The sequence below is a fragment of the Callorhinus ursinus genome, unplaced genomic scaffold (assembly GCF_003265705.2).
Source record: "Callorhinus ursinus isolate GAN/ISIS: 27379988/994484 unplaced genomic scaffold, GSC_fseal_2.0 scaffold4, whole genome shotgun sequence".
In the NCBI taxonomy this organism is placed as follows: domain Eukaryota; kingdom Metazoa; phylum Chordata; class Mammalia; order Carnivora; family Otariidae; genus Callorhinus; species Callorhinus ursinus.
The window spans coordinates 117449430-117463153 of NW_027397066.1; positions in this window are offsets into that span (position 1 = coordinate 117449430).

A 13724-nucleotide genomic window follows, 5' to 3' on the forward strand; every position below is an offset into this window, starting at 1 on the left:
TATGTTCTGAACGTTACAGGAGTAAAATACAGTGATTTTTGAGAACTTAAGTTTGTCGTCTCTAGTGAAAATTCCACTCATTAAAAAATAAAAAATCAAGCAACACATTTTGTACCTGTAGCATTGTCACTGACCGTGAATATAGCGGTCCTGGGGAGCTGAAAAAAAAAGTGTGGGAGAAGATATTCGTGATATTTCATCTCTTCTGGGCTACAAGTACTCTCTACTTTCCTCCATACTCCTGGGATGGGGATTTAGGGTAATGCCTTACCCAACCTGCCCTGTCCCTGCCTGGCTGGGGCCCCTCTAGATCTTGGTCATTCTTTGGGGCTGGATCCTAAAACTACATAAATAAATATGATGACTGGAGTCACCTGCTGTTTTCACTCCCGTGTATGATTGAAAAATGTATCTAACCCAGCCCTTTTTTAGACATATATGATTAGAGTGTAAATTCTTTTGGAACAGAATTTTGTCATATCTATTTACTTTGTATTTCCTTCATCCTTTAGCCTTAGTGCTTTATGTAAGTAAGGGCTCCATATATATTTCATTTATTAACAAATACTTTTCAACATTTGTATGTTTCAAGAACTATTCTGGGCCCTGAAGATAAAGCAGTATACTTGCTTCCTTGGAATCGCATTGGGTAGGGGAGAGAAGAATAGAAATAATAAGCAAATAAAGACAATGATAATATCACAGGGGATAATAAGTGCTGTGAAGAGAGATGATAATAAGGGGACACAGAGTGGGGACTGTTGTTTGTGACACAGTCCTTAAGAAAGGCATTATTAATAAAGGAGCATTGGAACAGAGACCAGAGTGAATCAGCCATGCTGTATCTGAGAGAAATGTGTTCTATGCAGAGGGAAAAACAAGTGCGAAGGCCCCGTGGCAAGACTTTGATCACATGTTCAAGCAACAGCAAAGAGATCAGTGTGCCTGGAGCAGAGTGGACAAGGTGGATGTTTTAGAGCAGTCAGGAACGGGTCAGAACGGCTGCCAGGACTGGATCATTTGGGCCATGATGAAGAGCCTGGAATGATTAGTGTGATGGGAAGCTACTGAACATTTGAGACTAGAAGTGATGTAGTTTACATTTTAGAAAGAATAACTGTAGGGGAACAATACTTATCGCCAAAAGACCGTCAGGAAGCTTTTGCAGAATGCAAGTAAGTTGTGATAGTGGTTTGGGCGAGGGTAGCAGCGGCAGAAGTGGTTAGAATAGATTCCATCTGATAGGATTCTGTGACATTTTTGTTATGGCATGGGGGCGAAAGAGAGGAATCCATAATGAATCCAAGATAATATGGCCTGAGCTATCGGAAAAACGGAGGTAGTGTGGAAGTTGCAGATCTGAGGGAATGGGTGAAATGATGAATTCAGCTTTGGACTTGTTGAGTTTAATCCATTAGATACCCAAGTCACTACAATCAAGCAACTGAGTATATGATTCTGGGGTCAGGGGTGAATCACCAACATGTAGGTGGTATTTAACACACGGGACTGAATGAGATCACCTAGAGTGAGTGCAGATGGAGAAGAGAAGAGGACCCAATCCAAGTCCTGGGGCACACCGACATGTGGACACCAAGATGATGAAGAACCAGCACAGGAGATTGAGCGGGAGTGACCAGCGAGGTAGGAGGAGGAAACCGAAAGCAGTGGCTCTGTTGCCGAGCGCAGGACCTAGTCCAATGAGTTTGTTTCAAATGGCTGTTCATAAAGTTTCGAGTAGGTACCTGTAATTTGGGAGTGCTCACAAGTGGAGACGTGATCCAAGGAAACAACAGGGACCCAGTGTCCGTTACTGAGCACTGCCCAGTGCGGCAGGCAGCCTGCCTGTGAGAACGCCTTCTCCTGGGGGTAAGAGTTGCCCAGGAGGAGCTGAAGGGTAGAGTGAAGGGTCCTGCAGCTGGCAAGCACCGCCTTCACCCTCGGGGCCAGGCAAATCCCTAGGATTCTAAGGCACGAGGTGGCATCCCAGCAGTGACATGAGAGGCGTTGTGTTACAGTAGGAGGCTCTGGGGCTTTGGCGTCAGAAAGCCTTGACGTTGAATCTTGGCTTTACTCATTCACTTATGATATGGGCCTTACTCTCCCCTTCCGTCAAGTGGGAATGATAAATACTTGCCTTGCAAGATTGTTACAAGAATTGGGAGTAATCGTCAAGTGGGAATGATAAATACTTGCCTTGCAAGATTGTTACAAGAATTGGGAGTAATCCTCAAGTGGGAATGATAAATACTTGCCTTGCAAGATTGTTACAAGAACTGGGAGTAATATATTGTATGTAAGGGTATCGATCACACAGCCAATACACATTACATGGAAGCTATTATTATTGCTCCAGGTGAAAGGTAAGAGCTATTAACAAATACAAATCTCTCTGCTAAAGTTATGGAGGGAAAGAGGGACAAAGAGGCAGATGAAGACAAACCAGATACGAAAGACCAGTGGACACATTAGTAGTGGAACACAAGGGCAAACTGAAGCCCAGGGAGACCCAAGTGCTGAGGGGGTTTGGGCAGTCACTGGCTCCCCACTCCTGTCTTCCTGGAAACCTGCAGAAGGTCCGGGTTTCCTCACAGGCTTCTGGGCCGTTATGTGACCGCCTCTTGGCCTCATGGGCTCAGGACGCTGCCCACGGAACCGCTGGAGCTTTATGAGTGCTGGCCGTATGAGTGCGTCTCCCTGAGGCCAGTGGCTAGCCAGCTGTTTCTGGATCTCATCAGGGAGGATGGCCGTGATACTCAGGCTCCAAATGGTGTGGCAACACGGCTGGGTTTTAAAAATCCTTCTGGAGAGGGGCGCCTGGGTGGCTCAGTTGGTTAAAAATCCTTCTGGAGAGGCACCTGGGTGGCTCAGCCGGTTGGGTGTCCGATTCTTGATTTTGGTTGAGGTCAGGATCTTGGTGTCGTGGATCTGGCCCTGCATCGGGCGATGCGCTGAGTGCAGAGTTTGCTTGAGATTCTTTCTCTCTCTTCCTCTGCCCCCACCCCCCCACTCGTGTGCTCACTCTTTCTAAATAAATAAAATATTTTAAAAAGTAGAAAAAAAAATCCTTCTGGGATTTCCCCTTGAACTTCCTGGTTTTTATCTCCCTGTTCAGTGAGAATGCCTGAGGTTCTGTTCAGCTTCTTAACCTCTTGCCCATATGCTGCTTAGCAATGAGCAGCGCCCGGTGTAGACTTGACTTCTCTTTGCTACCATTCTCTCCAGCATCTGGGCTCCCCGTGTCCTTGCTGCCTTGTCATTCCTACACTCTTATTTTTGTCTCTCCAGCCTCAAGAGACTACCAAATGCTTTATTCGGTACCTTTCCTCTTTGCCACCACGTTCTGCTTGGCCTCTCAGCCTCTCAGCACTCCACTGGTAAGTAATGGACAAATTCCTTAAGGGGAAAGGCAGAGCAGAGTGTTGGGATCAGCTCCATGCATATTCCTTCTTTCTAGGACTGTGGTCCCTGAAGTCCTAGCTGCCTTGATAGCTTTCTTATGCCTTCAAACAGTTTTGTTTGTTGGTTTTTAGGTTTTTTGGTTTTTGGTATTTTACCCAGCTTGTCCAGTTGTTGTTGCAATAGAGTTGGTCTGACACAAGCCAGCCCATCTTACTTAGAATCAGAAGTCTTCAATAACGTTCTTTAAGAAGAGTAAAGAAGGGTGGGTGGCTGCTTTATCTTTAAGACGTTAGAAAGTCATTATTCAACTACAAAAACGAAAATAGACTGATACTTGAAACATAAATTAGTTGATCTGAATTCAAACAAGTGATTTGTACTGGAAACCCTTAACGACATCAAATGAACTGAATCAGGTAAAGCATGTCCTTTTACATACATTCTCTGAATTTTTTCTTTGCATATATGAAGCATTCTAAATCAAAATCTATATGAAAGCAATTAGACCGTCCTACAACTTCTCTGCTCATAACTTGATACCTTAATGTCATTTGTACAAATTGGGCAGTTTTGGCTGCCAGTTGAAAACAACGGGGATTCTTTTTATGGTAAATAGCAAGAAGCAGCCGAGAGGTTTAAATTCCCATTATAAAATGAATTCTGACGTTCCTTGGGGGCGAGGTGGTCTGTCTGTCCCTCTGAGAGGATATTGACGCCCACCCCCAGTTGTCTAGTGGAGAAAAGCACCGTGAGACCCGGCACTTCTCCAGGGAAGCCTGACTATTCATACCTTTGCCTAATGTATGCTTTGACAAACTGCAAAGTATCCAAAGCTCTTGGAGTTTCTTTGAACATCGGGAAATAAAACAAGTTTGAAACTGAAGATTGCCAGATTCACTTTTATTCCCTGCCCCTGCTTATGTATCATGTTATGGTCTAATGGTTCCTTTATAAGCTGATTTCATAGTGATGAGTAAATAACTGTGGTTCCTTTCTGAAGAAAGATTGTTAACCCAAGAGGCCCACTGTAAGCATTTTTGGGTGCTGCCTAGAGCCCACCCCCTTCTCTTATCACCCCCTCCATATCTCACCATAAGGGGCCTTGTGCATGTGATGTGACATCCTGTCTTATACATGGAGGCTCCATAAACAATCCTTCCAAAAGACGACTCACAGGCACCCTTCTGTTCTAGGATGCCACATCTAGAACACACGGATCCGCTCTCAGGAGGATGGGAGCAGGGGCTCAGGGCTGTGTGGGCAGGGAATAACAGGGCCTGGTTCTGGAATGTGCTCTAGATGGTGAGGGTAATGCAGCTTCACAGACCAGTCTCCAGGGTCCTTCTGGAGTGGTATTTAGGGAGCCATACAGCCTGAGTGAATGGACAAAGCAGGGCCCCCTAAAGCATGGGGCCCCAGACAGGACACCAAGTGCCCGTGTCGGAGGACAGTACTGGACCCGAATGGCTCTCTGATTCATGGCATTTCAGGCTGTATTATATTCAATGATACGCGTTTTTAAGTACAGGGAGAGGAAGGACGAGTATCAAGGGTAGAGTCTGCCCACAAGTTTAGCTTCTCTGAGTGGTTTTACTGAATCTTTCCCTTTCTTCCTCTTAGGAACCAGAGGGGTCATTAAAATCTCCAAGTTAATTTTTTTCTCACAAGAGTTTGAATGGCAGCTGAATTTGGTGGTGGCGGTGGTGGGGGGAGATTAAGAAGGGGGTGGATCTGGAAAGAGCAGAGGTGTGTGGGGGAAGGGAAGGATGTTTATTCCCATAAGAGGGGGCTCCACTGACCTGCCCTCTGCTTGCCAACTCCCTGGCCCCATTGTTCCTCCTTTTGCTCCCACCAAGCTCTCAGGTAATAGACGCTACACTGTGGGGAACAGTATCCCTTCCAGTTTCCAAAGGCTCCGTCTGCGCACGGGGAGAGAGCCGTGGAAAACATGGGGGAGTGTCAGCGCACGATCGCCCTACCTGGGGCTACCTGGCTCTCAGCGCTGCCACACCCCTGCTCCTCACGGTGAGGGGTTGCCCATCAGAAATAGAATGGGGACATTTCTAAGGGGGGCCAGCCTCCTTGACTCTTGATGTTTTGGAAACTTGGCATGGCTGTTTTGCTCGGTGAGCTCCTATGTCCTCTCACGTATGTTCTCTTCCCCCTCGCTCCCTCCCCGCCTTCACTGCCCCCACATTGGGGAAAGAACATTCCCAGCTTCTCTGCTGGTGTCGCTGTTCATGAGCTCTCATGCTGAAGGCGACCCAGTATCGATCCCTCTGGCAAGGTTGAGGTTTTATTATTCTATTTTAGTTTAAAGATTTTATTTTTAAGTAATCTGTACAGCCAATGTGGGGCTTCAATTTACAACCCCGAAATTAAGGGTCCCAAGTTCTACTTGGGAGCCAGCTGGGTGCCCGAGGCTTTATTATTTTAAAAGTAGCACCTTTCAATCCTTAAAGGCCTGTCCCATTAATTAGGATCATCTTGACCTTTGTTTAAGTTTCTTCAGACTTTTCTTGTTTTTAAAGGAGCTTTTATAAGAGCAACTGGAGTGACCTCCTTTGCAGAAAAAATAAAAAGTGTGCAACGGAACGAAGTGAGCTTGGAGACATGGAAGGTCTTCCAAATGTTGAAGAGTCATCCGAACTAGCTCGGCTTTGGTACATGACTTTAGTACACGCTTTTGTACAGAAAACTGGCTTTCCACCCACTACGTCCTGAGCCTATGACTGTCAGGGGAGGCCACCAGGGGGTCACTTGTGCCCCAGGCCAGCTCCTGATGGGAGGTGCCAGAGCACCCCGGCTGTGGAGGATGAACTCCGTGTCCCATGAGACGGGCTGGCACAGGCAGGGCTGTGAAGGGAAATTTTGCCAGCTTAAGGCCACGAACCCAAGAGGAAATTACATTTTAAGCAAAACTAAAATGCTGTGGAAATATTTAATGTTAGGTAACGTTTGCGTCAGGGAGGGCACCGAGTCCCTTCTGTTAAATCTTTTCCTCCCTTTGTCCTTTGGCTTCCTGTTCTTTGTAACAGAATATGGTGCGTGGTCTGTGAAGTCCTGAGTGAAGCGATGCTTCTGTCAACTCTTCTCAATAATATCATTCCAGTTACACGTGCATTCAAGGCTCTGCCCTCTTTCTCTGCCCTGATTGTCTGGAGCATTAAGGGAAAATGCATCCATTTAGTTGTTTTTTTTTTAATTTTTTTTATTAAAGATTTTATTCATTTATTTGAGAGAGAATGAGAGAGAGAGAGCATGAGGCGGGGAGGGTCAGAGGGAGAAGCAGGCTCCCAAGGAGCAGGGAGCCCGACGCGGGACTCGATCCCAGGAGTCTGGGATCATGACCTGAGCCGAAGGCAGTCGCTTAACCAACTGAGCCACCCAGGCGCCCTGCAACCATTTAGTTTTGACTGGAGAAGTGAAACTAACCAGAATGTATTAAATATGGGTCTCAAATTTAGTCACAGGAAAGGGTCTTTAGCCCAACATTACCCCCTAGTGGGACACAAAAGAAAAGATATTAACTAGGGCATGTGGGATGCAAATGAACAGGTGCAACTAGAGGCTCTGCAGCCGGTCTGCTCTGTGGCAAATACGGGGGCTCTTAAGAATACCATTTATTTATTTACTTACTTATTTTTTAAAGATTTTATTTATGGGGCTCCTGGGTGGCTCAGTTGGTTAAGCGACTGCCTTTGGCTCAGGTCATGATCCTGGAGTCCCGGGATGGAGTCCCGGGATGGAGTCCCGCACCGGGTCCCTGCTCAGCGGGGAGTCTGCTTCTCCCTCTGACCCTCCCCCCTCTCATGCTCTCTCTATCTCATTCTCTCTCTGATTTTATTTATTTATTTCAGAGAGAGAGTGCGTGTGCAAGCCTGAGCGGGACAGGGACAGAGGGAGAGGGAGAAGCAGACTCCCCGCCGAGCAGGGAGCCCAACAAGGGACTCGATCCCGGGACTCCAGGATCATGACCCTAGCTGAAGGCAGATGCCCAACCGACTGAGCCACCCAGGCACCCCAAGAATACCACTTAAAAATACACTTCCCAGGGGCGCCTGGGTGGCTCAGTCGGTTAAGCGTCTGCCTTCGGCTCAGGTCATGATCCCGGGGTCCTGGGATCAAGTCCCGCATTGCGCTCCCTGCTCAGGGGGAAGCCTGCTTCTCCCTCTCCCTCTGCTGCTGCCCCTGCTTATGCTCTCTCTCTCTCTGTCAAATAAATAAATAAAATTTTTTTTAAAAAAAATACACTTCAGGGGCGCCTGGGTGGCTCAGTCGTTAAGCGTTGCCTTCGGCTCAGGTCATGATCTCAGGGTCCTGGGATCGAGCCCCGCATCGGGCTCCCAGCTCAGCGGAGAGTCTGCTTCTCCCTCTCCCACTCCCACTCCCCCTGCTTGTGTTCCCTCTCTCCCCGCCTCTCTCTCTGTCAAATAAATAAAATCTTAAAAATAAAAATAAAAAAAATCTTCCTGCCACAAAAATAAAAAAATACACTTCCTATTTGGAAAGTCACTAGCCTTCAGAGAAGGTGGAGCAATTCATTATGCTTAATAACCTGCTCATTTTCTTTCATTTTACCCTCCTGTGGTTGCCATAGTGAATGGTATGTAAGAACTAGAGAAACAAAAACAGATCTGATCTCACGGAAATGATGCAATGTTGTAGAACGCAAAACACCAAAGGTTGGAAGATAAATCCAGAAGAAATCTAAAGGACGGTAAACATTTCAAGAAATATTCAACATCCTTATTATGAGAAAAATTCAACTTGAAATATCATCTTTCACTGATCGGATTAATACACATTAAAAGGTTGTTGAGGGGCGCCTGGTTGGCTCAGTCCGTTAAGCGTCTGCCTTCAGCTCAGGTCATGATCCCAGGGTCCTGGGATTGAGCCCCACGTCGGGCTCCCTGCTCAGCGGGGAGCCTGCTTCTCCCTCTCCCTCTGCTGCTCTCCCTGCTTGGGTTCTCTCTCTCTGTGTCAAATAAATAAATAAAATCTTTTTTAAAAATAAAAAATAAAAAAATAAAAGGTTGTTGACTTCAAAATTTGGTGAAGGCATGGGAGAAGACAGCACTGGCTGTTGATGGGAGTGTGAGAACAAGCAGATTGTTTTGAAAGGTGCTCTGGCAGATATTTGTTACAATTTTAAATGGGCATTTTACTCCTTCAATTCTATCCCAAGGAAATATTCTTTTCTATGCCACAAATGTCTTTACAATGATATGTTTATAATAAGAAGACTCTACCATAGTGAAAGCCCATTACCTGGAGAGGGAAGGCAGGTGTGGTATGGGATATTCCTTTTCTATGGAATATTGTGCTGCCACTAAGATAAATGAGGTAGATCTATATATTCCAACGTGAAAACCTCTCTCTGACACTTAGGTGGGAAAAAAGTGGAATCACAGAATAGAAGTGTATATAAATTCATAGAACAAATGAGCTTACCTCCATGTAGGAAGAAGGAGTTGAGGAGCTAGTAAAGGAAGACTTTCTTTCCACATAGTTTTCTCTTGTTCAATATGGGTATTCATTTTCGATTGTTGCATCTGTGTATTACTTGTATGTAAAAAGCAAACAGAAAAAATAAGTATTATGTGAAGTTCATGCAGATGCACTAATGTTTATTGGAGACTTCTTTACTGTAGGGTATAGAGAGTTTCAATTTAACAAAGTAGAAGGCTGTGCAGTGACAAGTCTTTCCACCAAGTGTCATTTTTCAAGAAATCTCATTTCTTGTGGTAAACATTTTGCTGGAGAAATGTGTGAATCTGTAATCTTCCGGATAGTCTGTCCGAATCTTTCCTGGCCTGGTCACTGCCTAAGTCAGCACTGTTGACATGGGGCTGTAGACTGAGATGTGGTGGGCAACGTGGCAACAGAGTTACAGCCTGAGGACCTCCAGCCCTTATTCTCTTCACTACAAATGCCCAAACCTGGTCAAGCCACTGAAGAGACAACTTGCTCCACAAAAATCCTCCTTTTTGCTCCTCCCTATTCAGAAATAAGAAGGAATTCTGGAGGAGACTCTGAAATCCCTATGTTAACCTGTGGGTTTTATTAAAGCTACTTCACAGAATACTTCATTTTCAAAGGAGTTTATAATTTTATATTTTGCTTAAGTCTTTTAGGAAGTCCCCATACCCGGGTTAACTCCACCTCAGCAGGAATTTACAAATTCCCTGATTGCATGATGCATCTTCTTCTTCATGAGACCCACAGCTGAGGAAATCACCAGTGCCCCATCCCAAAACCATTTTGTGCTTTTATTTTTTTCATGAACTCTTTCAAATGTCTTCTCAGCTTCAGTGAGCATTTCTTTGACTTCTCTCAAGAAGGACCCAGTGAATTCAGGTGTTACTTCTCTGTTTTTCCCCTTGCTCTGATGTACAGTTCTTTACTTCTCATCGTGAGAAGAGATACCGTGTTGTATCACACTGGGAATGCCTGATGTTTCAATTTATACAAGACTAATGTCCAAATACCTGATGCTCAGACTCCCTTTTTGACTCCTGGTGAAATGTCATATTGACCACATACTGTTCTATACCAAGATCTCTTTCACTTCCAAAACTTGAAAAGTCAACACTCTCCTTTACATCTTGCTCTAGACCTAAAAAAGTTGCCACAGGAGTTGAGGGAGGGGTTAAAATAGCACACATGGGGCACACCTGGGTGGCTCAGTTGTTAAGTGTCTGCCTTCGGCTCGGGTCATGATCCCAGGGTCCTAGGATCGAGCCCCGCATCGGGCTCCCTGCTCAGCGGAGAGCCTGCTTCTTCCTCTCCCACTCCCTCTGCTTGTGTTCCCTCTCTCACTGTCTCTGTCTGTCAAATAGATAAGTAAAATCTTTAAAAAAAAATAGCACACATGGCTCACAGATTTTTTTTTAAAGATTTTATTTATTTTATTTGAGAGAGAGAATGAGAGAGAGAGAGCACATGAGAGGGGGGAGGATCAGAGGGAGAAGCAGACTCCCTGCTGAGCAGGGAGCCCGATGCGGGACTCCATCCCGGGACTCCAGGATCATGACCTGAGCCGAAGGCAGTCGCTTAACCAACTGAGCCACCCAGGCGCCCTGGCTCACAGATTTTTGACAGCAGGACAGAGGATGCTGTAAATATGTACAATACCAGCCAGGGGGGAAAATGATTAAACTGTAATACTTTGTATACTCTAGGTTCCTCTCCTCTCAGAATATGGACCAGTGCTGAAATTAGTCTCTAGATAAGACAGGCAGTGACTGATCATAACCATTCCTATGTGCTTGTTTATTTTTCAGCAGGAAGTTGGGATGGGAGGGGAATACAATTACACTGAAGTTTTAGAAAGATCATATAACAGCAGCTTAAAAGAGTAACTGGAGGGTATGAAGGGAGACTAGAGGCAGAAAAATAAAGTGGCCACCATCCCACAATCTTTGTCCTTTCAAACGCCGCAAACATGAATGTGCACGTATAAAAGTGTGACATCATGAACTCACAGACTTGATCATTTTCTTTCTTGCTTGCCAGTGATTGGAGGAGTAATTCTATCATACTCAGCCTGACCAATAGCCAAAGGGCTATTTTGAATGACTGCCTTCCAGTTATTAAGAGAAACAGACCCAGTTAAGGAAAGTTGCATTGGAGTTGCCAGGGCCAGGGGCTATAAATCCATACATAGCCTTCCATCAGAGCATCAACCTCTGAGTCCCCTTCTAGGTCACACTTTGAGGCATAAAGTTTGGCCATCAGATATTGTGCAAAGGTGTCAAGAAAAGACAAGCTGCTGAGACACTATTTGATCTGCCACAGACTGAGCATACTCTATTCCTTTAAGGACAGAGCGATAGAGCTTCTTGTGTCATGTGGCAGGAAGTTGGGATTGCTACTTTTGTTTAATGATAACCTACTTTAAAAAAAAAAAGTAGAGTTCAGAGTGATGAGGATAGATCAAATATTAATATGAGCCTCATAAAACCCTCTTGCTTCAGGACGCCTGGGTGGCTCAGTGGGTTATACATCTGCCTTCGGCTCGGGTCATGATCCCGGGGTCCTGGGATTGAGGCCACATTGGGCTCTCTGCTCAGCAGGAAGCCTGCTTCTCCCTCTTCCTCTGCCCTCCCCCTGCTCATGGTCTCTCTCTCATAAATAAACAAAATCTTAAAAACAAACAACAAACCCTCGGACCTGTCGACAAGTACAAAGCCAGACTGATCACATAACTGGGAATAGACAGAGGAACCCAGATTAAGAGGTGTTTAGAAAAAACAATGGATAGGTCTTGGTAACTAGATGTGGGTCATATGCTATCAGGAGGAATCAAAGAGGACTCACATTTCTGGCTTCAGGTACTAATGTACTTAATTAAGCTAAGGAATAACAAAGGGGAATATGTTATAGGGAGAACATAGCAAGTCCAGTTTTTGAGGTGCATATGGTACATTCATGAAATGAGAGTGTGGACAAAGCTTGGAACTCCCAAGGCACTCAGTATATACTTGTTGAATGAAACAGTTCAGGAGAGAAGCTTGAGCTGAGCTATCCTTCGCAAGTCAACAGCAGACAGATGGGAGTTGAAACAGTTGAAGTGGGTGAGCTCCTCCAGGGCAAGCAGTGGAGAAGACAATCTTAGAGCATCCTTGTGGTACCCATCGTTCAAGGGGTTGCAAAGGAAGGCAGGCCAGGACAACTGATGGAGGCTTTGTCTGAGAGAGAAAAGGGAATCTGGAAAATACTGGTTTCACAAAGATCATGCAAGGGAGGCAGGAATTTTCATGTGGGAATGTCAACGGATCTAAATGTCAGAGAGAGAGTAAGTAAATTAAGAACCAGAAAGCATCTATTGGATTCAGGAATTTAGGAAAGCACTGGTGCCCTCAGCAGACGCAGCTTCAGCCCAGTGGTGAACGCCCGAATCATACTAAAGTGAAGGGAAGTCAGCCTGGAAATGAAAACATGGAGGTGGAAGATTGCACTACTCTTTCATGATGTTTGGGGCTGCAGCACAGTTGATAAATGGTAAATAAAGTGTGTAACAGAGTTAAGAAATTGAATATGTGAAGATTCTGAAGATAAAAGACAGAGGTGAAAGGATGTCAAGTTTTCTCCCAGATGGAGGAGGGAGAAATCCGATGGCAGGTACACATAAATTTGTAGTCGAGGGACCAAAAGTGGAGAGTCGCAACTGATAGCACCAGTTCTATCTGTGAATCAAATTTGTCACGTATGAGGGGGCAGGAGTGGGATTAGGGGACTTTAAGAAACCAGTCAAGAATGAAAATAGCTATTTTGGGATCAGGAAGATTGGATTAGGGACCTGGAAAGGGACTGTTGAGTGGCAGTCGGGGCTCATCTGAAGACAAACATAATACTGTAGCAGCACAGCTCTAGGGTGTGAATCCCCCCGCCCCCGGCAGCCCAGATGTGATTGAAGAGGGCAGATGCGTGTAATGTTTCAAGATTTGGGGATTACAGAGTGGCCACTAAAAGTGGTGGCCTCAGAAGGTGAAGGAAAATGGAGTCGAGAGGGCTGGGAAGACAGTGGTTGAAGAGAGGACCTCGAGATCGAATCTGGTGAGGAAATTCAGTGAGAGACATGGCAAATTAACCGAGGCTTAGAAGACCAGGGTGCCATGTGGGAGGGACTGAGCTGCAGAGTTAGGAGGTTCATGTTTCTGAGGCACAGTGAGGGGGGAGCGATGAAAAGCCACAGAAATCAAGGTTGGAGTGTTTGCTGGAGTTCGTTGGAGTGTTCTTTCTATAGATGCTAAAGTTCCCCAGGTGGCGGCACAAAAGGGGGGCAGAGAGGAAGTCTGTGATGTGGATGCTAAGTACTTGGTGAATGCTGGTGAGGACTCAAGGAAACCCAGGTTGGTAGATGCGACGGGTACACAATTTTCTGACACACCTCTTCCTGAGGCATAGAGTCTAGCTTCCTCGATTCCAATCTGACCTGGCCTGTGACTGCTTTGACCCCTAGAGTGTGGTGAGTGTGCCCCTACTCCAGGAGTGAGGACAGAGGAAAAAGTCATGACCAACTCTTACCTTTATCACGACAGTGATTCTTAACTGGCTTGCCTGCTTCTACTGTTGTGCTTCTACCATTATTCTCATTCGCATGCTCAGAATTACTCTCGACATCTCAGTCGGAACACGCCTCCTCTGCTCCCGCCTTTAGGATGCTCCATCTCACTCAGAGTTAGAAGCAAGAGTCTTTCGACTGACCTCCGAGATCCTGTGAGATCTGCTTCCCCGTTAGCGCTCCGCCTCACTGCTAACCTCTTCCCTTTGCTCATCCACAGCATCCCTAAGATGCCTCGAACTCGCCAGGCAGC